Source organism: Orcinus orca, chromosome 18 (genome assembly GCF_937001465.1).
Source record: "Orcinus orca chromosome 18, mOrcOrc1.1, whole genome shotgun sequence".
Lineage (NCBI taxonomy): Eukaryota > Metazoa > Chordata > Mammalia > Artiodactyla > Delphinidae > Orcinus > Orcinus orca.
The window spans coordinates 77,304,974-77,332,181 of record NC_064576.1 but is presented as its reverse complement, the minus strand read 5'-3'; the positions used below and the strand labels follow the sequence as shown (position 1 = coordinate 77,332,181).

At 48.1% G+C, this 27,208-nt stretch overlaps 1 protein-coding gene across 9 annotated transcripts in view; it reads right to left on the bottom strand.

Annotated features, from left to right (window-relative positions):
• The window catches only part of LATS2 (large tumor suppressor kinase 2), an 81,058-nt gene that overhangs the window by 39,769 nt on the left and 14,081 nt on the right, over positions 1-27,208 (bottom strand). For 3 of the 9 annotated variants that reach the window (XR_007473204.1, XR_007473205.1, XR_001120130.3), the window contains exon 4: positions 25,899-26,986. The gene's annotated coding sequence lies outside the window, so the exon portion shown is untranslated. Of the gene's footprint in view, positions 1-1,516; positions 1,541-1,610; positions 1,827-2,049; positions 2,527-7,043; positions 7,113-8,331; positions 8,408-25,898; positions 26,987-27,208 lie in introns of those variants that run through there. The other 6 variants (XM_033409413.2, XM_049701305.1, XM_033409414.2 and 3 more) reach the window with 5 other exon arrangements.

Here is a 27,208-nt window from a genome sequence, read left to right as displayed (position 1 = left end):
TGTTCTAATCATACTTTTAAAATGAAACTGTAAATCAAACAGCATTAGACTCAAAAGTACTATCTAACACTTAGTGACCTGAGTGGCCAAACAGGGCTACCTCCAGGCTCTGGGAGCTGTCACAGGTGCTCTCTGAAATAAAGCCCACTCCCCGCCCCACACAGAGCGTCAGCCACCAGCACACAATGGGGATGGTGACCCCTGGACTCGGGACGCCCAGTTCTGTCCATAGGAATTACTGAGCAATAGGTTTTTTTTTTAAAAAAAGGAAGGAGATTCAGGGAATTTTTCATGCTGGAAGTCGGAAATGTTCTAGAAATGTTCAAGCCCAAGCTCTTCGTTCTGTTGATCAGAATATTTTGCTCCTTTTTAGAGCAGATTTACAGTCAAAACAAAGTAAATGCAGTGAATTTATCCTCTGTACTTCTTCAAACCTTTTATTTTTTAAAAGTCAGTAAGGAACATTATTTAGAAGTTTCACATTATTATAACCATGAAATAAAACATAAAAGCAGCTTTTCGAAACCTGTGTTAGTCTGGTTTTTCCAATACAAATCAGAACACCCCCGCAAAGTTCCCCCAAATGTTTCCTGGGTGTTTATGGAGAATCTATCAGCTTCAACACCCCTCCTCACGCCCAACCCACACAAGCAGTGGGATTTAGGAGCCCGGGGCTGGCTACTTACAAAACATCATTTAAAATAACAAGGCATCTTATTGTAAAAACATTCCCCTCCCACCAAAGGAAAGTCCCTCCCCCAACCCTGCGATTTGCTAAAGAAAGAAAGAAATCTGTACAGCTCCCATTTACACCTAAGTCAAAACGAGTTCAAATTAGATGAAGAAGCTAGAAGAATCTTTTCCGGTTCAAAAATTCCGAGGTTCTCATAATTCACCTTAATAATGTTTCATGACAGCTTCTGCCCAGATATCATTTTAAATTGCTTGACATTTTGAGATTCATTAAATGTTCAGCAATTTTAATTTCAAAGGAATGCTGGCATATTCTTTAAACAGCGCTCTATATACCTGGATAATGAGACCAAATTTTATGACAGGCTGAATAACACAGCGTCTTGTTAATTATAATTTAAAACAAACTTTCTTAAACAGTCTATGCATTCTTATTTTGAAGATTTTTCTGTTACTCTCTTATTAATACATTTGCTACAGAAAAAACTTTTAAAGGATACAAAGTAGCTTAGTCTCTTGATTGAGCGCTCAGAAATGACGATCCATCAAGCAGGGATTTGAGGTGAGATTCAACTAAAACTATGAATCAAGCGCTCCTGAGCACAATTTCCCCAATAATGGGCCAGGAGTTACCTTCTCCATTACCAAGGGAAGGCCTGTCAACCCCTAGGTTAAAATTCAAACTGAACACCTGTGCGAACATCACACATTTTGTGACTTTCCATTCATGTTTCTTAGTAAAATGGGGGCAAACCTTCCTCTACAATTGCACGTATTTGCTGAACACTTTGGGAAGAGAGCTGTTTGGCCACTGCATTTCTACCTGCCAAGCGCTGGGTCTCACACAGTCCCGGGCTAGTGAGTTCTGAAGTCTGGACTCCTGTCCAGGGAGACCCCCTCCCCTGCCCCCCACGTACGTGTAATCGGTCCACACGACGAACCCCGCACACAGCGCGCACGGTCCGGGTCCCACCGAGGCCTGCGGGCGGGGCACGTGTGTCTCCCCGGCCCCACCTGCCTCCGCCGGGTCGCCAGGCGCCGCGAACCGGGTCGGAACCCGCGTCCGGAGCCCGGCGGGCGCCGAGCTCAGGGGAGCGCCGCGGGAGGCCGGACTCCAGACGGGGGTCGGGGTGGGGGTGGGGGAAGGTGGGGGAGGGGAAGACCCGGGGGCGCGGCCCGGGGGGAGGGGCGGCCCGCGAGGGGGAGGGGCGGCGCGGCCTCCGTCCGGGGAAGACCTGCCCGCGAGGCGCCTAGGGCCGAGGTGGCCCGACGGCGCGGACCCCCCTCCGCCCGAGCGCGCGGCCCCGCCCGCCGCTGAGTCCCGAGTCCCGATCCGCACCCCGCCGCCCCGCTCACCTCGCGCCGTCTACGCCGTCCGCGGCCGCCTGGCCCGCGGCTCCGGGGCCTCGCGGGGGACGCCGAGCCCGGGGGCGGCCGGCGGGCGGGGACGCGGGGCGCCGGGCGGACGGGCGGGCGGGCGGCCCCATCTTCCGGCGCTCGCGCCGCGGCCCAGCGCGCAGCCCGAGCGGGACATTCGCTACATTGTTGGCATTCCTGGGGCGTCACGTGACCGCCGCGTCAGCGCCGCCCCCGCCCGCGCCCGCCGGCCGCCCAGGGGGCGCGGGGCCCGGCGGTCGTCCGTCCGCCCGTCCGTGCGGGGTCCGCGGCCTCAGCCGCCGTCCCCCACCCCCGCGGCGCTGCCGTCCCGCGTCCTCCCGCGCGGACGGGCTCCGGACTGTCTGCCAGGGGACAGCCCGGGGTCCCCGCGCGCCGATGGCCCGGCCACCGCTGAGCGCCGGGATCCGGCTCACCTGCGCCCCGCCCCCCGCGAGGCTCACCTGGACGCGCGGCCCGGCGCGGCGCCGCCTCCGCCCTCACGTGCGCCCCGGGCGCTCGCACCCGGACAGGCCTCCCTCCCCCCGCCCCCACCCCGGGGCTGGCCCCCTCCTCCTCCCTTTGTATGCAGGTAAAGGTCCTGCCCTTGCTGTGTCTTCAACGACAGAAACATAGTTAACTGAAAGAAATATATCGTAAATAAAAGGAATTTAATGGACTTTACAATTTATGTGCGAGACACCTAAGCAAATTTTGGGATTACAATGACCATTATAGAATTGTTTGCAATCGTGAAAAATCAGGAAGAACCTAAAAGTCCAGCAGTAGGGAACTGTGGGAAAATAAAATATGTAAAATAGCTAAGTGAATGAACTAGCTGTACTTTTCAAAGGATATGTAGATAGACTTCAAAAATCATTGTAGAGTGGAGAAAAGGGAGTGGCAAAATTATATTTACACTATGATACCATGTTGAGAAATAAAATCCCACAGAACCTATGCTAATCACGTTCTTTATACAAGTAGAGTCACGGACTGAAAATGTACACACCAGACTCATTACAGCTGTGGCCGGTGTAGAAAGGAGTGCAGAAATTAGACTCGAGAGAAAAGTAAGGACAACGACTTTCTCTCCAGTGCTTGCTTTCTTTATTTGAAACAAATTGTCCAAATCTTAAAATTTGTTGATTCTGAGTGATTAGATCCAATAATGTGTAGTGTGTTATTCTTTGTGCCTTTTTAAAAAATATCTTAAACATTTTTACATATATATATATATATATATATGAAACAAATTGGAAACGGGTAATTTTCCAAATAGAGGCTTACTTGAGGAAACTGATACACCATATAGGAGAACATTGTGTTTATTGACATGCAGTCAATTATTCCTTTGGGTTTTTTGTTTTTTAAATTTTTTTGAGGACCTACCATGAACCATGGATTAAACCAAACACCATTGGTACTACAGTGAGCAAAACTACACGATTTACCCATTGGTGGAGCTTACACTCTTGTTGATGCGTTCAAGAAACACAGCGATAGGACTTCCCCGGTGGCACAGTGGTTAAGCATCTGCCTGCCAGTGCAGGGGACATGGGTTCAAGCCCTGGTCCGGGAAGATCCCACGTGCTGTGGAGCAACTAAGCCCCGTGCGCCACAACTACTGAGCCTGCACTCTAGAGCCCGTGAGCCACAACTACTGAGCCCACGAGCCACAACTACTGAAGCCTGTGCGCCTAGAGCCCATGCTCCTCAACGAGAAGCCACCGCAATAAGCCCGCGCACCGCAACGAAGACTCAATGCAGCCAAAACTTAAATAAATAAATAAAATTAAAAAAAAAAAGAAATATAGTGACAAAATAGGGTACAGGATCTAACTTGGTGAAACAATATAAGTACATGTATTTATATTTAAGCTATACACATAAAATATAAATGATATATATTATATAAAATATAACGTATATTAAACAAACAAAAATATGTATATATGTCCAGTAAAGTATGCAGCCAAATATTAAAAGTGTTATTCTCTGGATATAGTGATTCTGGGTGATTTCTGTCTTATAATTCCTGATACTTCTAAAGAGGATAGTTAAAAACTGTTTAAATAATCAGCTACATAAGTTCATCCACATAATGCATCCAGCTGCCAAGAGGAGAAAAGAGAGACAGCACAAGTCCCACTGAGCACAACGCCTGTGGCAGTGGCAACCTCTCCCTGTATAAATTAATTGATTAACATACGTATACTATGTGTGTATACCAGGTGTTGCCCTAAACTTGTGTATTATCTCATTTAATCCTCTAGTCAACCATGTTATTAACCCCATTTTATAGAAGAAGACCGTAAAATACACTGAGCCCAACTAACTTGCCAGAGACCGAAGAGCTGGGATTCCAACCTTGGTAGATCTGACGCCAGAGCTTGGAAGCACTGAATTTTAAGGCTGTCTTCAGGTAATCTCAAACAGTCATGATCACAATGTACTTAATAATAAGGAAACTGAAACCAAATCAGCTCCCTTTTACTTTGAGGGGAGAGGAATGGTCTTTGTGGAGTGAGGAAGGGGGGCCCAGGGCCTCCCGCAGCAGACAGGGCAGAGGCTGAGGGCTGGCAGGAACCAGCATCACCTCACCTGCAGATGCAGGGCCAGGACGTTTTATGGGTTCTCCCTGAGGCTGCTGTGCAATGCGCCCTGAGACTACCTACCTGCTTCCCCTCCCCCACCCCTCCCCCACCCCTCCCCCACCTGTGAATGCAAGAAACCTGATTATGACTCAGACTCTTTATACCGTAGTGCCTGGAAAGCAGGCTCTGGTCTCTAGACACAATTTTTGTCTTTTTGGAAAGAAAAGGCCTCCTTGTTAATAATCCGTGGAGGACACACAGCAAATCCGCTAACTACAAAGAATGTTCTCTATGGGGAGTAGTGAAAGAGTAGAGTAGGGTTAGATTGTGAAAGGCCTGGAAAACTAGAAAGAAGGTGTGCTACACTGATTTAACTTTTTTTTATACCCATGTGGTCTGTCTCCTTAATTAGATTATAAATTCCTCAAGAACAAGGACCATTTTCTCCCCCCAAAACTACATATAGAGAACTTAACTGCTGATATGAATGTATTGAATGAACTTTTAAAGGCTGTTTTAATGTCTGAAATATCAAAATTTTTTTGTTTGTTTTTTTGTTTTATGCGGTGCGGGCCTCTCACTGCTGCGGCCTCTCCCGTGGTGGAGCACAGGCTCCGGACGCGCAGGCTCAGCGGCCATGGCTCACGGGCCTAGCTGCTCCGCAGCATGTGGGATCCTCCCGGACCGGGTCACGAACCCGCGTCCCGTACATTGGCAGGCGGACTCCCAACCACTGCGCCACCAGGGAAGCCCTGAAATATCAAAATTTTAAAGATCACATTTTTCTCAGGACCAAGCACTCTGGGTCAGCCAGGGAGATCTCCTGGTACACTGTTCTTTGGAGGTTTTGGTTCTGCAAACTCGTAGGAACTTCTAGAAAGACTTGGCAGTACCAAGTTTATTAGTTGGGGGATATGCTTTGATGACGAACTCTTTTTTCTTTTTTTTTTACTGTCTTTTTATTGTAATAAAATATACATAATATAAAATTTCCCATTTTATCACATTTTAACTGTACAGTTTAGGGGCATTAAGTACCTTCCCATTGTGTGCGGCCATCACCACCGTCCATCTCCAAAACTTTTTCATCTTCCCAAACTGACATTCTGTCCACATTAAACACCTAACACCCTACTTCCCTCCCCACCTTGTTTGTTCTTTTGCGGGATTTTTTGTTGTTTTCCTCTGTTAGGTAATTTTCTGCCACACAGCTTACGGGGTCTCAGTTCTTCAACCAAGGATGGAACCTGTGCCCCCTGTAGTGTAAGCATGGAGTCCTAACCACTAGACTGCCGGGGAATTCCCACTAATTTTCTGCTTTTAGTCTGCTGTTGGCTATGAAAGATGACTTCGCTTCTCAAAACTGTACGTAAACTAAGAGCTACCAGAACCTCTTATTCCTAAAAGCCTTTCCTATGCAGAGGAGAGCTAGGGCCTTGTGACGCTATTTCAAGTATTAAAACATCTCTTGTCCTCAGTTTCTGGACATTTCCCAAAGGGTTTATATTACTGGAAGTCACATTTATGGAAAAGTGGATTATTATTGTTTTTAAGAGAGTAGTCAATTAATAGATAGTAGATGAATAACCGGAAATATTTCATACCTTATATTTTTTTCAAAAGCCTTTACGTAATAGTTCTACCACTAGGTTTCTTTTGAAAATTATTTTATTTTTCAATTGTGCTAAACAATACTGATGTAAAATTTACCATCTTAACCATTCTTCCTTTTTTTCTTTTTCTTTTTTGGCCACGCCACGTGGCCTCCAACATCTTAGTTCCCCCGCCAGGGATGGAACCCATGTCCCCTGCAGTGGAATTGTGGAGTCCTAACCACTTGACTGCCAGGGAATTCCCTAAATTTCAATTCTTACATGTGTTTTCCAATCTTAAAATCATGAGAGAGTAAACCTTCTCTGATTTTAATTTATTTCTAATTGCTTTGAGCCATTTTGGAAAACAGAGCTTCCTGGAAAATTTGGTAAAAACCTCTAGGGCATATTTAGGGAAAGGCCCAGGGTCACAGCAGGCCCTACAGGGTGGCCACCTTGCCAGTCTCTGCAGACCTACTTTTCCAGCCCTTTCCAACACAGAACCCAACTTCATTCTCCGAATAGCCACTCTGCTTCTCAGATGAATAATGAAGTATGTGATTGCATAAGTCAGAATTGCTCAATAAGTTAAGACATGTTCCCAGAAGACTTCAAAGAAACACTGTCAAGATAAAAATCACATTCTGCATTTAAAGAATTCTTATGTTGACACTTTACATTATTGAGAGACAATTGCTAAAACGCATTTTCTTTTCTTACCACATCCTCCGTTACTTTACTTTTTATGCTGAGTGAGCTGTGACAGCGACACCAGCTATTTACTTACTTCTCATTACATTTATAGTTGGCTGCAACTTCTGTTTCCTTTGCAGACATGAGCAGAATGTTCTTGTGTCTGTAATTGAAAGAAAAATCCTACTGTGAAGGTCTGTATGCTCCTAGATGTTCTAAAACTTTCCATTCAGATTTTTAATCTAATCTTTTGCAGTGAACATTGGTAAAACTTGCTCTAGGAAGAACAAAAAGTGTAAGCCTCCAACTCTTGTCTCAACAAAATCAATCTCTGTAACAAAATTAACATTTTCGAAGGGAAACATCTGAGCCAATCTAAATTGACAGGAAATATTTAATTGTGTAATTGTAAAAAGAACATTTTCATGGTCTATTTTTAACTTTTAATTTATAATTAACTACTAACTGTCGTTATGGTTGTCATTGAACAGTTGCTTTTAAGACCATGTATCTTGCTTTATCAACCAAACCTGAAAAGAAAAACTGAGTGTGTTTTCTTTAGATGCTGGATAAATGGGTTTTGATCATGAAACCCATGATGAGATTATCATAAGGTGATTTCATGTGCAGAAGTGGAAGGAGGCCCACGACAGACAGGCTGCCCAACTTGAAAGAGCAAAGGGAAACCTACAAACGTTGGGAAGCAGGCATGCAGATTGCATCTGGTTGCTTGTAACCCCAGGAGAAGAAGAGTTTCTGGGCTTGGGGGTTGGAACTCAAAAAATGTCCCAGAGCTAATACCCTTCAGAAAGTCAGAGGTGAGAGGAGGAACTAGAGTTCAAGGCAGAGATCTGGGAAGGGGGACAGGGCAGAAGCAAGTCACAGGAAGGCAGGCATTTAAGACATGCAGAGAGTGGGCTTCAGAGAGAGCAGAGGGAAGGTGGATGGCAGCTCCGTGACCATGTGCTGTCGAGTCAATCCTTGGGGAAAAGAGGAGCTGAAAAAATATTTGGGAGCTATCACAGGAGGTGAGAGAAAATTTAACTGAGCTCAAGTAGAGGTTGGAGGTGAAAGGACTACACTCTGGTGGAAGGCAGCACAGTGCCCAGGGTTCATAGGGCAAAAGGGTGGAGCATGGTTTATGTCTACACTGAAAGACGACCTCAAGGAAAAGCAAGGTCTTGAGTTTGCCTACCCTTTCTCTCTGGTATTTTGCATAAATGGGAATTTTTGGTGTGTTCATGGGTCACGAAAGTGATGATCTGCATCACAAAAATCCAATGTTTTCATTTTCCCACTTCCAGCTGCTTGCTAGACATTTTCCCGTTTGTGTCTCGACAACCTTTGAAAGTCAAAAGGACAAATATTTATTGAGAACTTACGATATGCCGGGCTTGTCACCCTCTCCAGCAGCATCTAATTTGTTCAACATTATTGGGCACCCAGATGTGCTAGGCCCTGGGGACAAAACAGTGACAACAGACATTATCGTGGAGCTTCCGAGTCTAGCGGAGAGGCAAATAATCACCAGGTAACACTACAGACTCACGGAAATTTTGGATTGTGATTAATACTATAAAGGAAAGACACACAGCTCCTTGAGCTCTTATCATAGAGGGGATGTGACCTGCTTGGTCTAGGAAATGAGGAAGCACTTTAGCTGAGATGCAAAATCAGAGAAGACATTAACAAGACGAACAGGGAAAGCATTCTGAGAGGGGGTGGGGTGGGGGGAAGCACTGCATGTGCAAAGGCCCTGTGGTGGAAGGAACCAAGACCCAGCGTCTCAAACACTGAAAAAGACCCTTGTGATTGGAGTGCAGAGATGCAGGGAGAGATTGGAGGTGAGGAAGGAGAGGTAGGCACCCAGGGCCTTTAAGGTCACTTTAAGGATTTCAGTCTTAATACTCAGAACAGTGGGAGTCATGAAAGGGTCCCAAGTAGAGGAATGACAGGATCAGCTGTGTGGGAATGAGTGGGGGGGGGGTGGAGACAGGGGGCCAGAGTGTTACTAGTTGCAGAGGGAGGTGCTGCAGCTTGAGCCAGGATGGTAACAATGGACGAGGGAAAAAGTAGCTGAAATGGAGAAATAACAGTGGTCAAACTTTGAGACCCCAGTGATGGGTTGACCGTCTGGACCACGCGAGAAGGGCGTGGCTCCTGGGTTCTCACTTATGTAACGGGGGTGCTGGTGCCGTCCTGTGGACCAACACCTTAAATTTGTGTTTGGAGGTATCTTCTGAGCTCTGTGGAGTGGATGGAGATGTTACGAAGGGCGTCGTGGACAACAGGTTTGTAGCAGGGGAGATGCGAACATGTGAGTTGCCCTACAGGTACTGTGGATAAGGTGTGGAGGAAGAGCCTCACAGACAGTGTAGATGGAATGGGAGGGGCCCTGACGCTGAGGAAATGCAACATTCATAGTGAAGCGGAGGGGGAGTCCGCACAGGAAACAGATCAGCTGCCGGGGGCTGGAGGAAAACAGGGCTTCTCAGAAACAAAAGGAAGAGTGTTTCAAGGAGAGAGGGGTCAACCAAGATACAGGCTACTAAGAAGCAAGTAAAATGGTAGCTGGAAAGTGCCCCCTGGATTTAAAGACGTGGCAGCCACTGGAATCTCAGCAAAGAGCTCTTTTGGTAGAGGAGCTGCTAGATGGGAGATACTGTGATGAGCACAGGAGCAGAAGACAAAACACTCTGAGACATATGGTTGGAAAGGGGAGGAAAGTGATCAAGAAGCAGCTGGAGGAGAATGAGGGTTCACAGGGAGGATTTATTTTTTTTAATTTTATTTATTTATTTTTTTTCGATACATGGGCCTCTCACTGTTGTGGCCTCTCCTGTTGCGGAGCACAGGCTCCGGACGCGCAGGCTCAGCGGCCGTGGCTCACGGGCCCAGCCGCTCCGCGGCATGTGGGATCTTCCCGGACCGGGGCACGAACCCGTGTCCCCTGCATCGGCAGGCGGACTCTCAACCACTGCGCCACCAGGGAAGCCCCTTATTTTTATTTTTAATGGGAGATTGCTACCGCTGCTGTAACAAACTACCACGAAGTAGTGACTTAAAGAAGCCTACGCTTACTCCCTGACGATGGGAAGGTAGGTCAGAAGAGGCCACGTGCAGCCTCCGGAAGCTTTGAAAAGCTCTCAACCTACAGCCGGCAAGAAAACAGGGCCCTGGGTCCTACAACCACAAAGAACAACCCAAATGGACAGGAAACAGACTCTCCCTAGAGTCTCCAGGCTGCAGGCCGCCCTGCCAAGGCCTTGGTTGTAGCCAGTGAGGCCCGTGTGGGCTCCTGGCCTCCGCAACTGGAAGATAATAAACTCGTGATGCTTCAGCCTCGCTGGTGGAATTGTTACGGCAGCAAGAGGAAACTGTCAATGCTACACCCTCTGTCATGGCCTGGTTCTACTGCAGCATCGCCAAGAAGCGGTCCTTGATGGTCTCCGTTGGAAAGGACCACTTTCCTTTCCTTTGAATTCCCAGCGGCACCTGCTGAGAAGTGTTTATTCCAGAATCGTGCTAGTTCTCCTGTTAGACTTCCAGCTCCCTGAGGTGAGGGCCCAGGGTCTGGGTGGGTACAGTGGCTGCCAAACTCTCTAGCCCCTTGCCTAGTACCCAGAAGTCACTCAGTAATTGTTTCTACCTAGTAAGTCAGCACATGGACGTCCCCATGGACATGGCAGAAACAAAATAACCACAGTAAGTGGGCTTTTCGCACCTCGTTTCCCTCAGGTGAAATAGAATCTCTCTGAAATTAGAAGCCATTCCTCAGTCAGTGGCCCCAAAACCATTTGAATATTTTCTGTTAACAAGAAATATTATTCTTGACATGTAATTAGTTTTGTTTATTTTTAAATTAATTAATTAATTTATTTATTTTTGGCTGCGTTGGGTCTTCGTTGCTGCGTGCAGGCTTTCTCTAGTTGAGGCGAGCGGGGGCTACTCTTCATTGTGGTGCGCGGGCTTCTCATTGCGGTGGCTTCTCTTGTTGCAGAGCACGGGCTCTAGGTGTGTAGGCTTCAGTAGTTGTGGCATCCGGGCTCATTAGTTGTGGCACATGGGCTTAGTTGCTCCGCGGCATGTGGGATCTTCCCAGAACAGGGCTCGAACCCGTGTCCCCTGCATTGGCAGGCGGATTCTTAACCACTGCGCCACCAGGGAAGTCCCATGTAATTAGTTTTAATTCAGTTCTATTCCGTGGTTTTCCTCAGAAGAGGACTTTGGAACTTTAAGGAATTAATACTAAATAAGAATGGATAAAGAGACACTTTCTCTTGTAAATGGCTGCTGACCACCAAGGAATTATTTTTCTCAATACTGCCGATAATAGATAATAGTAAGTTACATTCACATGAAACAGGACTTGGCTTATCCTGAAGGACTAAGTCTGCATTTTAATGTTTCTCTTCCAGGGTGAAATTATGATGGAGGAAAGATGACGATGGTGAATATAAGTTGTACTTCGATTTAGAAAGAGAAAAATAGATTAAAAAAAAAAGCTTTCCCCCAGATCAAGGGGCATGTTCAGGGACTGTGCGCCACAACTACTGAGCCTGCGTTCTAGAGCCCGTGAGCCACAACTACCGAGCCCGCACGCCTAGAGCCCGTGCTCCGCAACAAGACAAGCCACCGCAATGAGAAGCCCGCGCACCGCAACGAAGAGCAGCCCCGCTTGCCGCAACTAGAGAAAGCCCGCGCGCAGCAATGAAGACCCAATGCAGCCAAAAATAAATAAATTTATTTTTTTTAAAAAAGGGCAAGTTCACTTCCACCTATTCTACACACAACTAAAAGTGCAGAGATGTGGGCTTCCCTGGTGGCGCAGTGGTTGAGAGTCCGCCTGCCGATGCAGGGGACACGGGTTCGTGTCCCGGTCCGGGAAGATCCCACGTGCCGCGGAGCGGCTGGGCCCGTGAGCCATGTGCGCTGAGCCTGCGCATCCGGAGCCTGTGCTCTGCAACGGGAGAGGCCACAACAGTGAGAGGCCCGCGTACCGCAAAAAAAAAAAAAAAAAAGTGCAGAGACGTGAAGCATCTTGAAGAGCCGTCTAACAAATGTGTAACTACTCCAATCACAGCTACAGAAATCTGGAGAAATTGTAGCAGAAACTAGCTAGGAAGGGAAGAAGTGGCAGAACACAGAGCGAGAAGCCAAGAAGTGCAGCTGGCGGGGGCGGACGCTGGGAGGGAACCGGCTGTGAGGGGGCTGAGTGCCCGGAACTCGCTCCTGCAAACACAGGCTGCTGCACGCGCCCCGCCTCCCCCTGCGCACCCCTCCCCCGCCCCCGACTGGGGAACCGTTCTGGACACGTTTACCAGTCTCTTCTCCAGACTAATTTTTAATTCCTAAGTACAATAAAAATAGTGTAGGATCACATATGATCCCAAGCCCAGGTCCTTTTTTTCCTTTTTTTTGTGGTATGCAGGCCTCTCAACCATTGCACCACCAGGGAAGCCCCCCCAGGTCCTTTCTATGAGCGGGCCCTAAGAGGGGGGCAAAAGTAAGAGGGGAGGGTCCTTGAAAATGCCCTTTGAAGTCCTGGCCTGCTTCCCACGGAAGGAGATGCTGTTCTCTCCATCCCACGTGTGGTCACTCAGGAGGCCACGTCTGGCCCTTCTGGACCACGTTCCCTCTGTAACTGATAACCGCCGGGTACTTGTGCTCTAGAGGGAACCCAGGAGATGGAAAGCCTTTAAGGTTCCAATGACTGAATCTCTTTAGGTGGAATTTCAGGAATCATAAACATTTTTTCGTTCATTCATCCACCACATGTGTGCTGAATTCCAGGCACAGTGCTGGATGCTGAGATCACCATGGTGAGCAAATCAGACAGGACCCTGTCATCATAGAATTTACAGCCTCCAGGAGGTGAACTTCCAACCAAATCACATGGGGTCTGGCCTTCCCCAGGAAGTGGCCTCTGAGCACCAGAGGGAGTGGCGCTAGCCAGGCACAGGGCAGGGAGGGTGGGCACACACAGCGTCCCAGGCCCTGAGGCTCGAGAGTCTGCGGGGTGCTGGGGGACAGGCTGCCTGGGGGGGAAGCTTTCACCGCTCTTGCTAGATGACACCCCTCCATTTTCTTCACCAAACAGCCTCCCTCTTGGTGGTGCTGGTAGGGCCCCCAGTCGGCTTGAGTAAGGGTGGGGACTTGTCCCCAAGCTGCTTTTGCAGAGCAGTACTGTTTTCACCGAGCGGTATGTTTAGTTGGAGGGGCCGGCGTGAGGGAGGACGCTGGTGACCTAGATCCCCCTCACATCCCCTGTGAGCCTCACCATCGGGCCCAGGCCCCAAAGAAATGTTTTAATTTTGAGTGTTTTAAAATCAGAAGAAAAATGTGAATGTACTAACAATGAATGTATAACAGTAAGTCCAGCCTGGATCATACACGGGTATAAATAGCATTGTAATTTTTACGGCGGAAGGGGCCCAGGAAGGAGTGGTCATCACACAGCCCTGAGAGGCGCCGTGGAGGAAGGCGCGACGGCCGCTGGGCCTCCGGGAGGGGCGAGGCGGTGCGCCTCATCTACCCAAGAGCAACGGGAGTCACTGAGAAGGTCCACACTGAGGAGGGACGTGGCCTCTGGACACCTCTGTGTGGACAGCGGATGGCAGGGCTGGTGGGGAAGAGTGGAGGCCAGGGCTGGAGCGGTTTGCGGGGCCGTCTAACAGAGCACCGCACGCTGGGGGCTCAAACGACGGAAATTCCTGGCTCTCAGTCCTGGAGGCTGGCGGTGTGCCGTCAAGGTGTCCGCAGGGCTGGGTCACACTGATGGCCGTGGGACAGTGTGTGCCAGGCCACTCTCCCAGCTTCGGTGGCCGCGGGGGTCTCCACACCATTTTCCTCTGTCTGTGCCTGTGTTCAGACTTCCCCTGTGTGTACGGACACATAATCACGTGGCCTAGGGCCCGCCCTAAAGACCTCATTTCAGCTTGATTTCCTCTGCAAGGACCCTCTCTCCAAATGAGGTCACAGTCTGAGGTCCTGGGGCTGAGGACTCCAACAGGAATTCTGGAGGAACACAACTCACCCTGTACAAGGGGTCAGCAAACCGTGGCCCACGGGCCGGGTCTGTCCCACCACCGGTTCTTATGTGGTCCATGAGCTAAGAATGGTGTTTACATTTTTCAATGATTGGGGGAGAAAATCAGAAAAAGAATATTTCATGACTCGTGAAAATGATATGCAATCCGTCATTCAGTGTCTGTGAATGAAGCTTTTGGGGGACACAGTGACGCGCACCCGTTCGGTGCTGTCTGTGGCCGCTTTTGCCCTACGGCAGCAGTTGTGAGGGACACGCCAGCAGAGCCCCGGTATTTGCTGTCGCGTCCTTTGAAGCCTCCACCAACCACAGCTGCGGGCTCGGAGGACGAGGGGGCTGCTGACGCGGGATGGGTCCAGCTTGGCCTCAGGGTTGCCAAGTGGCTCAGGAGGGGCAGGTACCTGCGAGGACCACCAGGAGAGGACCCCCGAGGAAGGAACCATATCCGACCCGCGGCGGCAGGCGCGACTCGCCTAGAAATTTGCAGAGTCCGTTTTTGAGAAAACACTTTGCTGACGAAACAAAACCCATCTGGAAACCAAACTCTGGCGGGCTGGCTGGTTCCGAGTCTTACCCGACGGGTTGATGCGTGGAGGCCAGCGAGGCGTAGAGGGAGGGGACGGGTCAGAGTCACGGGCGCCCGCTCCTTCCGCGGCCGGTGGCCCCTCGGGCTCTGTCTCCACCCTGGGGCGCCTGTTCCCGGGCCGCGTGGAGCCAAGGTAGCTGGGAAGAGCCCTCCCCCATCCCCAGGGACGGGATGCCGCTGGGATGCGGGCAAGGCGGGGGCGGGGGCGCGGAGCCGGGGCCAGGCGCGGTCAAAGGCGCAGACAGTGGACCAGTGGACCAGGATCTGGTCAGGTGCCGGCGGGTCCTTTCCCGTGACACCCCCACCCCCACCCCGGTGACAGCTCAGGACAGACAGACCCTCCTCGCGCTGCTCCGCTGCCAGGCTTCTGTCTGAGCTTTGCGTCCTGGACGCGCCCTGGACGCGCTTCCGAGGCTCCTGGAAAAGGCAGGGGTGGATGGATTAGTAGGTGAAGGCGAAGGAAGGAGAGCCCTTACCCCACTGCGGCCAACAGCGCTGGAACCATTCAGCCTTAGTTCCATCCTCAGCGCCGAGAACAGGGGCTGGCACATGGGCAGTGACCAATAAATCTGGTAGAACGATTTAAGTTAACTGCTGTCCAACGGGGTGATTAGCAGGTGCCCAGGAATGCTATGTGTACGTTGTGTTTCTAATTATTTTCCTTGTGATTTTGATCCTTAATTCTTTTTCCCACTCATTGCTCTGAAAGCTCCATCACCCTGATCTTGAATCAGCTCCCCATCCTGCCACCTCCTCCAGGAAGCCTTCCCTGATCCTGGATTGCAAGCACATGACCTCTGGTCCAGGAGGCAGCTGAGTGGACTGGAAAGACCCAGCCTTTGGAGCCAATGGATCTGGTTAGTAATGAGATCTTGACCCAGTTTCTTGGAACTTTTCACAGCCCTGGTTTCCTCCTTTATAGAGTAGGGATTCACTTCTGTCCCATGGTGTCATGAGAACCAAATGAGAGAGACATACTTGTGAAGTCCCCAGCATACGGTAGGTGTTTGTTGAAACTTTTATCCAAGGAAAAATCCTGAAGAGCTGGAGCTTACCAAATATCAAGAGGGAAAAGAACATCTTATTTAGAAGGGAGGGTAAAGCCAATAATCTTTCCGTCAGTTTTCCATCTAATGAATCAAATTATTAATGTCACATTTGGGGAGGGAAGTGAATTTCTACAGAAGGTAACAGCGCCGTCTGCTCCCAGTTACAGCCCACAGCTGTGCATTCTTAGGAATCATGATCAGAAAATCTAAAAAAGGCATTTATGATGATTTTGTGACCAACATCCTATAGATAGTGAATTTTGTTTTGTAAAACTATTGAGCTGTATTAAATTCTACATGCTGTACATACTGAAAAAAATAGAAGAATCTGGGGACTTTGAATGGAATTTCCCTAACCTCAGGAAGGAATACCACAGGGTGAACATCACAGCTGCCAGCTGTGGAATTAATTCTCAGCCATTTTAAGGCCTGACAAGTATTTTGTTTGGTGAGAGCAGAGCGACATGTTATGGTCGGTCTCTGAAATTCAGGGTTCTGGTTCAGGGATAGTCCTAGTTTTCTTTTAATGCTATTATGCAAAGAGAAGAAGCGTGGGGTTTACAGGTTAGACGGGGAACGTGCAGATGACTTTGAACTTGTTGACATCCGATAGTATTATGTCACCAGTCCACCTTGTTTTGAGTGTTTTTACACTCATTGCATAATTAGCTGAATTGATCAAAGTCGAGCCCTATCGTTTGTCAAACACACACGCACGCGTGCACACACACAAAATGGCCTCCATCTCAGCTGGAAACAGAGGTCAGGCTGGTTCAGAGGGGGACTCCGAGGCCACACCCCGTGTGGGCAGGTCACACACCCATCGGAATGTGTCACTGAAAACCTCTCAGAATGTCAGGAACCTGAGACTAGGGGTGAAGAGAGATGGTCAACTGACTTCAGTTTCTTCCCCAAGAGGAGCAATACCCCCACCGTGAGGACTGCGTGGAGGAAGCTGCCCTTTCGCTTCCAGGAAACAGCTCTCCTAACGGGCATGGTCTAAAGTGCCACGTGGGCCACCTGAACCCAGAGAGCAGTCCAAGGGGCTCTCAGCCCTGAGAATTCCCTGGCAGTGCTGGGCGTTACTGTGCAGTGAGGTCGTCACACGTAAGTGCTGCAAAGAGCACAACTGGCAAAAAACTGACGCATGGGGTTCATCTGTGTGAGAAACGAGTACTTTTCTGCTCAGCCGAGAACAGGTTTCATATTTGAAGTTGCCTTTGTGATTCCAGTGCTAAACGCTGAGCACAGGTCTGGGTGACGCAGGTTACTGTATTGTGTAAAAGGCCCGGGATCGCACAGTCGTGTAACATTCCGTTTCCGTGGGTGCGCTGTTGAGCGGGACAGGTGGGACAGGTGGGACAGGACTGCGTGGCAGCCAGTAGTGTCCGCTGAGCACTCTTGTGCCAAGGGCTCGGAGAGAATGAACACAAAGGACTGATGGAGGGACATCCCGCCACCCACGTGGAAGAGGAATCATAACGGGGCGCTATTTACAGAGCAGCATCAGGACAGGAGACTAACAGAGCAAGGGCTGAATGCTCATGGGGTATCACAGCTGGAATCTGAAGTTCAAATGAGGGCAGCTGTGGAAAACACAAACGAGGTGCTAGGGGGCCCGCTCTGGTGAGAGGCCTGGGGGCTTGGAAAAATGATTTTAAGATAGTTCCCGAGAATAGGCTCAGAGACCTATCATTTCACCCCTGTGATCGAGAAGGAAGAATTAAATATTTTTTATTGTATTCTAAAAAAAAGTATCTGTTACTATTGAACTGTTATTTCCATGTAAAAGACAAAAAATTGGTCTGTGTGACGTTGCACAGTTGACTGACATTTGGTTTGAAGACAATTTATTCTTAAACACGTGGCACGTGATAGGACAAAAGGCATTAACGAGTGGAATACTGGTTTCAAAACGGGCTCAGCCATTTATGCTTGGCTTCACAGTCATGTTTTGGTGGAAGTGGTGTAGTTGAGTGGAATCAGTGAAAGTTAAAATTTCCACTGATAAACTGCATTTCACAGAGACGGAAAGGAGGCTCAAAGACTTTAATTCGCCCCAAATCTAGTGAGTAAGTGGCTAAGCCAGGTTTCCAATCCAGATCTGGCTCCCTGTGTACTATGACCAGAGCGTGCCGGCGGCCAGTGCCCGTCTTCTCAGCGTCTCTAAGAGAGTTGACAGGGCTCTCCCCTCCTGTTCCTCCTTATTAAACAACCCTCTTCCTCCTGAGCTTGGAACAGCTTCCAGTTGGGTTTTATAGCCAGCAAAGCAGGGGCCGTTTCATGCGTTTCTGTACAACGGGCCAAGGTTGAGCTTCACTGAAAACTATGCAGTACATTTGCAGTAAATCTACTTTTGTTTTGGAGCCACTGAAAATACTGAGGCTCACACCAAAACTGAGGAATCTGAAGATTATTATCTTTAAGAGCAAAGGCTGTCACCGTGATGATGAAATACCAGCAAATCCCCAGGCCCAGATGGGAGGGCTGGTCCCTAAGCAAGTGTTGTTTCCACTGCCCTGCCCTTGGCCACCTCCCCTCCCTTCAGCTCCTTTGAATTCCGAGCAATTGTTGAAGTCAGGCTGGCAGTGCCCTGAGAGCCATGGTGGGGGTGGGTTTCCAACCCTCACATGTTTCAGAAATAAATTTCAGAAATGAATAACATCTCTCAATCTGGCTAAGCAGGATTTTTTTCATCTTTTTAGAGCCAGGAACTTCTTTAACAGTCTGGGGAAGCCAGTGGACTCCTTCTCAGAATATTTTCTAAGGCATAAAATAAAATACATATGATTCCAAAGGAAGCCTGTTTTATTGAAATACAGTGATCAAATATTTTAGAAATCTGGTGATATAGTAATATATGTGCTTCTTCATTCATGCATTAAGATCGGTTGGCAGATCTAACAACTTCCCTAGTTCTGAAGCAGTGATGACCATAAATGGTCTTTCAAGAATAACTACAAAATTGTCATGTGATGTGAAAATATCTCTGATTTCTACTGGAGACAAAGGCACAGGTTCCGCTGGCCTGCCTGTATCGTGCTGCCCACATTTGTAATTGGAAGGAAATGCTAAGTTTCAGTTCGAAGTTGGAGAAGATAAAGATGTAACTTTTCCCCGTCCAAGTTCACAAGTCTCTTGAGTTCCATCCACAGACTTTTGGGATCTGTGACCCTCAGGTGAGGAGCCCTGGACTAGTATCCCCCACACGAAGGGCCAGGCTGGAAAGAGGCTCAATGCAGAATGAAATGTTAGGGGTGATCACGATATATCTCACGTCATTAGATTTCCTTCCATGTGGAATGAGCTTTCTGGAGTAATCAGTAACTATTTTGCAAAATTTGGGGAAAAAGGACAAGTCCTGCTAACAAAAGAAGGCTGTAGTGAAGGCTAACCAGGAATCAAAGAAAGTCTAGAAGCCATAGATGCCTGCAATGACTAATTAAGAAGGAATTCCTAAAGTACTGACGGCAAATGGCTGAACTTGTGGTCAGGCAACCACATGACGTTTCCTGAACCATCCAGCTATCAAGTGATCGGTCCCCTGCTGCTACACCTGGTCTGAGTTCATGTGGTCACACACAGCCCCTCCGTTCCTTTGGGGGGGTGACGGCTGCCAGAAAATTTTTTTCTTTTTGGTTGCGTTGGGTCTTCGTTGCTGCGAGCGGGCTTTCTCTAGTTGTGGCGACCGGGGGCTGCTCTTTGTTGCGGTGTGCGGGCTTCTCATTGCAGTGGCTTCTCTTACTGCGGCGCGCGGGCTTCAGTAGCTGTGGCTCGCGGGCTCTAGAGCTCAGGCTCAGTAGTTGTGGCGCACGGGCTTGGTTGCTCCGCGGCGTGTGGGATCTTCCCGGGCCAGGGCTCGACCCCGTGTCCCCTGCACTGGCAGGCGGGTTCTCAAACTCTGCGCCCCCAGGGGAGCCCCGGACACAGAATTTTGAAGTGGTTGGAGTGAGGCCCACCACATCTCACCCCTGGGTCAAAATGAAAGTGAGTCTCAGACTGGATTCGGATACAAACAGGCATTCACGAGACACTGGTTAGAACACAGGCACAGAATGGCTCCTACAACCTATTCTGGAGGCTCAAAGAAGTGCCCGCTCTCAGTCCTCTGCCTGCCCGACACCTGCGGATGCAACATTCCTGAGCTGCAAAGGCTGAGCCCCCATGAGGCCCCACCCCAGGCCCAGCCTGAGGGGCACAGGCCACAGGCCTCCACACTCCCATGCCTGCTCTGGCAGTCTGACCGATCCCTACTTAAATACCTTTAATTTCACCAACACGAGCCCATTTTTGGCATTTATCGTGCTAAGTAACAAGACACCACTTCTACCCACAAAACCCCGTTTTGGACGGCCAGGACGCTGATGAGAGAAGCCCAGGCTATTGATGGAGTCCGCGGAGGGCTGGCGACAGCCCCGCCCTGAGGGTGTCCCGTCCTGAGTCAGTGCCAGGGGCCAGCTTCCAGGCTACACAGTCTCTGCCCCAATACTTCGTTATGAAGATTTTCAAAACATGCAGAAAACTCGGAAGAACTGTACGACGAACACCAACACACCAGCCTCTAATCGACGGTTCTCAGACTGCAGCCTGCGTCGGAATCACCTCCGAGGTTTGTGAAAACCCACGGGGTGGGGCCTCCCTCCAGTTCTGATTCAGCAGCGGCTCTGGGCTGAAAATACGCATTTCTAACAAGCTTCTGGGTGAGGCTCTGCTGCCGGTCTGGCACAGCACTTAGGGAACCACAGACCTTGGTGCTACCTGAAAGTTTTGCCACATTTACTTTGTTGCATGTCTGTGCACATCTGTGTCTGACCTTCCCCCCCTCCCTCTCACTTCTGCTACATTTCGGGTCAGGTGGCAGGCCTCAGCCCAGCACCCCTAAACGTGCCAACAGGACATCAACTAGACTCCAGTATTCCAAAATGGATTTTTTGAAGTAAAATTTACAGTGAAATGTGGACTGTGCAGTCTTTTTAAGTTTACTGAAATATAATTTACATATAGCAAAAACCTCCCTTTTCAGTATAGGGTTCTATGAGTTTGTTTTAATTTTTTGGCCGTGCAGCTTGTGGGATCTCAGTTCCCCGACCAGGGATTGAACCCGGGCCCTCGGCAGTGAAGGCACCAAGTCCTAGCCTCTAGGCCACCAGGGAACTCCCCTCTATGAGTTTAGACAAATATCTAAGCTGGGCACCACAGTCAAGATATAGAACTTTTCCTATGATATAAAACGTTCGTTAAGCCCCTTCGTAGTAGCTTCGAGCCCCGGGTGGCCACCGATCTGTTTTTTTTAATTTTATTGAAGTATAGTTTGATTTACAATGTTAATTTCTGCTGTACAGCAAAGTGACTCAGTTATACATATATACATTCTTTTTGTTTGTTTTTTTCGGTTGTGTTTTTGGCTGCACCGTGCAGCATATAGGATCTTAGTTCCCTGACTGGAAATCAAACCTGTGCCCCCTGCGGTGGAAGCGTGGTGTCGTAACCACTGGACCTCCAGGAAAGTCTCTATATACGTTCTTTTTTATATTCTTTTCCATGATGGTTTACCACAGGATATTGAATATAGTTCCCTGTGCTGTACAGTGGGACTTTGTTGTTTATCCATCCTTTATATACTAGTTTGCATCTGCTGACTCCAACTTTCCAGTCCGTCCCTCCCCCAACCCCCTCCCCCTTGGCGACCACAGGTCTGTTCTCTGTGTCTGTGATTCTGTTTCTGTTTGGTGGATAAGTCCATTTGTGCACTGATCTACCTGAGAGTCGCCCTTTCTGGAAGGCCCTAGGTGCTGTGCAGCCGTCTCCCCGAGCACACAGAACGGAGACTGAGCTGCCTTGTGGGTGGCTCACGCCGGTGATGGCTGAGCTGTGTTTTAGTGCTGGTAGCAGGCGGTTGGCTGCACATTCTCAGAATTAGATGTGAAGCTGATTGGCACACATGTGATGTCACACCGGCTGCACTGGAGTATCTTAAGGTGAATTACGGGGCTTCCCTGGTGGCGTAGTGGTTGAGAATCCGCCTGCCAATGTAGGGGACACGGGTTCGAGCCCTGGTCCAGGAAGCTCCCACATGCCGCGGAGCAACTAAGCCCGTGTGCCACAGCTACTGAGGCTGCGCTCTAGAGCCCGCGAGCCACAACTACTGAGCCCACGTGCCACAACTACTGAAGCCCACGTGCCTAGAGCCCATGCTCCGTAACGAGAAGCCACCGCAATGAGAAGCCCGTGTACCGCAACGAAGAATAGCCCCCGCTCACCACAACTAGAGAAAGCCCACACACGGCAACGAAGACCCAACGCAGCCAAAAATTAATTAATTAATTAATAATAAAAAAGTCTCCTAACAGCTGCCCTCGAGAGAATGCTGTGCACTGGACTCTGGCCTTAGCAGCGATCGGCACCTCACCTTCTGGGCCTCAGTCATGTTTTCTACTCTGTAGCTATCACTTCCTTAAAATGACTTCATGAAACCCGGGTCTCTGTCCCCTCCCTCGGCCTCCTGATAATGCTTAGGACAGAGTGCTCTGTGATTCCACGGGTGGCCGGCAGGGCTGAGAATGTGAAATTATAACATTACCCTACTCTTAGGCCAATTACTCCTTCAGGCCAACACATTCTTCTTCTCCTTTAAAGACTTTTTAAATTTTTATTTTTTCCATTTAATTGTGTAAAATACAAATGCTGACTTGTCACACACCCACGTGGAACTCTTTCCCTCACGTTTACAACTCAACAGCTTGGTGACTCCAGAGGGATGACTATAGTCACTGTACAGAGCATGCTGGGTTAGTAGTTCAAGGTTATTCCAACCCATTTTCAAATACTCTGAAACATCTTCGTTACGTTATCTGATGAGACAGATCCACCAGAAAACGGAGGTGCCCCTGGTCAGTCCAGCTTCCGGCCAGTCAGGCCTGTCGTGTGCAGGTTCCTGACTGTGGTGCTTTGACTGCCACTCGGGAGCCCGGCCGGGCCGGCAGCTTCGAGGAGGGGTGCACAAACGGTCTTCCCAAGGGGCTGCACCACCCTGCGTTCCCGCCACCAGCGACCAGAGCGCTTGCTGCCCCACATCCTCGCCGGCATTGGGTGTGGTCGGTGTTCTGAATTTTGGCCCTTCTCGTAGGGGTGGAGTGGTATCTCATTGTTTTAATTTGCATTTCCCTGATGACGTGATGTGGACCATCTCTTCATAGGCTTCTTTGCCATCTGTATGTCTTCTTTGCTGAGATGTCTGTTAAGGTCTTCGGCCCATTTTTTAAATTGGGTTGGTTGTTTTCTTACTTATTGACATCCTTCTTTTTTACTTGTGCATTTTACTTCACGTATTTTATTGAAAAGGTCTCTAGAAAAGCACGACCCACAAAAATATAGTGCAAATCACATATTAGGAAAAATGAAAAAAAGTGAAATAAATTTTAATTATATATTTTTCTTAACTCGAAATGCTATTTCAACATGTAGTCAATATTAAAAATTTATTGAGATATTTACTTTGTTTTTTTTGCATTGAGTCTTCAAAGTCTGGTGTGTATTTTAACTTACAGTATATCTATTATAATATTCAAACCAAAGGAAACCATAAATCAAACAAAAAGACAACATATGGAATGGGAGCAAATATTTGCGAATGATGCAGCCAACAAGGGATTAATTGCCAAAATATACAAACAGCTCATACATCTCAATAACCCAAAAAACAAACAATCCAATCAAAAAATGGACAAAAGATCTAAATAGACATTTCTCCAAAGAAGACATACAGATGGCCAACAGGCACGCGAAAAAATGCTCAACACTGCTAATTACTAGAGAAATGCAAATCAAAACCACAATGAGGTATCACCTCACACCAGTCAGAATGGCCATCATCAAAAAATCTACAAATAACAGATGCTGGAGAGGGTGTGGTGAAAAGGGGACCCTTCTACACTGTTGGTGCAGATGTAAGCTGGTGCAGCCACTATGGAGAACAGTATGAAGGTTCCTTAAAAAACTAAAAATAGAACTTCCATATGATCCAGCGATCCTAATCCTGGGCATATATCTGGAGAAAACTATAATTCGAAAAGACAGGGCTTTCCTGGTGGCGCAGAGGTTAAGAATCCGCCTGCCAATGCAGGGGACACGGGTTTGAGCCCTGGTCCCGGAAGATCCCACATGCGATGAGCAACTAAGCCCGTGTGCCACAACTACTGAGCCTGCGCTCTAGAGCCCACGAGCCACAGCTACTGAAGCCCGTGCACCACAACTACTGAAGCCCGCTCGCCTGGAGCCCGTGCTCCGCAACAAGAGAGGCCATCACAGTGAGACGCCTGCGCACTGCAACAAGGAGTGGCCCCCGCTCGCTGCAACTAGAGAAAGCCCGTGGGCAGCAGCGAAGACCCAACATAGCCAAAAATAAATTAAAAAAAAAAGATACATGTAGCCCAATGTTCATAGCAGCACTATGTCCAATAGCCAAGACATGGAAGCAACCTAAATGTCCATTGACAGATGAATGGATAAAGAAGATGTGGTACATATATATAATGGAATACTACTCAGCCATAAAAAAGAATGAAATAATGCCATTTGCAGCAACAGATGAACCTAAAGATTATCATACTATGTGAAGTCAGACAGAGAAAGACAAGTATCATACGATATCACTTATATGCGGAATCTAAAAAAATGATACAAATGAACTTATTTATGAAACAGAAACAGACTCATAGACATAGAAAACAAACTTATGGTTACCAAAGGGGAAAGGGGGGGAGGGATAAATTATGAGTTTGGGATTAACAGATACACACTACTATATATAAAACAGATAACCAACAAGGATCTACTATATAATACAGGGAACGATATTCAATATCTTGTAATAACCTATAATGGAAAATAATCTAAAAAAGAACATATCTATATATCTATATATATATATAGATATATAGATATAACTGAATCACTTTGCTGTATACCTGAAACTAATGCAACTTTGTAAATCAACTCTATTTCAATAAATATAAAAAAAAACCCTAACAATATTCAGACTAGTCACTTTTTTTTTCTTTTGGCCACACTGCACGGCATGTGGGATCTCAGTTCCCCGACCAGGTATCGAACCCAGGCTCCCTGCAGTGGAAGCACGGAGTCCTAACCACTGGAGTGCCAGGGAATCCCCCAGACTATCCACATTTTAAATGTTCAAGTCACAGGTGGCTAGTGGCTACTGTATAAGGCATCACACGTGTAGGGGCAACGGTTAACCAGGACCCCCCCATGGCTGAGAGGGAAAAGTGTTGAGCTGTGGATAACAAGAATAATATTGTAGAGCAGATTTTGGTTTGCAGAGACTTTCCCAAACATTATCTCATGCAATCCTTGGAGCAACCCCATGAGATAATTATTTTCACCACCGTTTTGCAGCGAGAAAATCCAGGCTCCGAGGGGTGAAAGTGGTTGAGTAGGTAATGCAGCCGGCTCGTCTCCCCCGCCACCAAGGCATCTCATCTCCACACAACCTCCTGTTAAGCAGAGACCCTACAATCTAGGCGTCACTGAGGAACACAAAGCCCCTTTCATGAAGAATGCGAGGGCTATACCTCCTCAACCATTCTGGAAAACAACACCCCAAGAAGGAATGCTCACATTAATGTGGGCAAAGGCCAGGGTCACTCAGACTTTAATGCTCATAAGAATTTCTAGATGGGCGTATTTAAAATGAAGATTCCTGGGCCCCAAACCCAGACATTCTTATTCAGCAAGGCTGAGGTGGGAACTCAAGAATCTGCATTTTAATCAAGAGCCCCAGGGTCCTGATACAGGTGGTCCTAAGGCCCATGAGTTTCCATAGATGACCTGGGAGAGTGTGCAGGACCTTGAAATAAGAGTCCTACTGGAGAATTCCCTGGCAGTTCAGTGGTTAGGACTCCATGCTTTCACTGCTGAGGTGCTGAGGGCGCAGGTTCAATCCCTGGTCGGGGAACCAAGATCCTACAAGTCGCGTGGCAAGGCCAAAAAAAAAAAAAAAAGAAAGAAAGAAAACATCTTACTGAAGAACTGAAACTCATATCAGAAGGTTGTTTGACCTCAGGCAATTCCGGAATCCCGGAGAGGCAGCAGGTTCAGAGGAAATCTACACTCTGCTATACAAGAGGATTTAATGCTAGGTTAAGATGATTGTCATGTATTGCATATAAAAGGAGGTTGTGCATTTTTCTGTAGTATATATTGATGAAATGTTTAGAGAAAGATTATCAAATAAATGTTACCATGTCATTCCACATTGGCACGTATTTATTTATATACATGTGTATCCACACAAAATGAATGAAAAACACCAAAATATTCATAGTTGTTATCACTCTACCTCACAGGGTTATGGTTAATTTAAAAAATTTCTTCTTTCACTTTGATATTTTCTTCTGAATTTTGTGCAATACATGTTATTTTAATAAGAAATAAAACATTTCAGAAAATAAGTAATCATAGAGAAACGTCTTGAAAGATCAGTCCAACTAGTAGTTACTTCTTTGTATAGATGAGGTCTTAGGAAAAGTTTACATTTCGTAGGTTTTTAAAAGACCCATGTTTTCTCACTTGGGTGATAAATGAAGACGATTCATGTTCAATATACTTGCACATTGAGTGTAAAACTGAAAAAGTTGGATCTGTCGGGTCCTCCAAGGCTGGAAGCTGCTTAAAGGAGTTTCTGTCCATTGGCGCCAAGCTGCCCCGGGCACTTTGCATCTCGTGCCAGGTAAGCAGAGATGGAGGAGCTGAGGCTCCAGGGTGTGGGGACCCGAGGGAGGGACAGGGCACCTCAAGTTCTTCTGACATCAAAGCCCAGGGGAACCTCGTGCCTCACAGGGCCAGGCAGATCTGAAACCTAAGGGGCGAGACAAGCCACAGCTGCTGATTTAGCATACAGGTAGCTCTACCCCCAAGCCAAGTGTTCTCTGTTTAAGATGAGAATGCTAACGTGCGGGCATCACAGTTTCAAGGGACACATCTGAATATGTGTGTGTATTTATATTTTTACATATAAAAAATATATATATAATGTATATTTTCTAGAAAGTGCAAGCAAATTTCTAAAGGCAGGAAAAAAAGTGTTTCCAGGCAGCCTCTCCAGTCCTGGCAAGCATGGTACAGCCTTCCGTGGGGCACACGCTCCTCGCTGAGGGCCTGTGGGTGCCCCGCGGGGTGAGTCCTGCATTAGGTCCGGGTTTGGACGTGCCTTGTGTGCTCTTGGACAGTTCCTGAGCTGCGATGACAAGGATGCCAAGGGAAGGCGTCTTGAGCCGCCCTCGCTGGGACCCTGCCTGCATCCTTGGGCTCCCAGACGGGACTCAGGGTCTCCACACCTGAAAGAAAAAGGAAGAAGAGTCGTATAACTTCGCAAGGTTTTTGTGAGCCTTCCATGCACTAATTCATGAGAAGTGCTGAGCCCTTACAGATGAGTAAAATGGAGAAAACTTTGCCAGAAATCCCAGCCCTGTGGTTGCTTAACCGCCAGTTGCTAAGAGCAGGGAGGGCCAAGCACCTGGCGCCCACACCTCCGGGCTTGTCCCCGCCGTGTCCCAGCC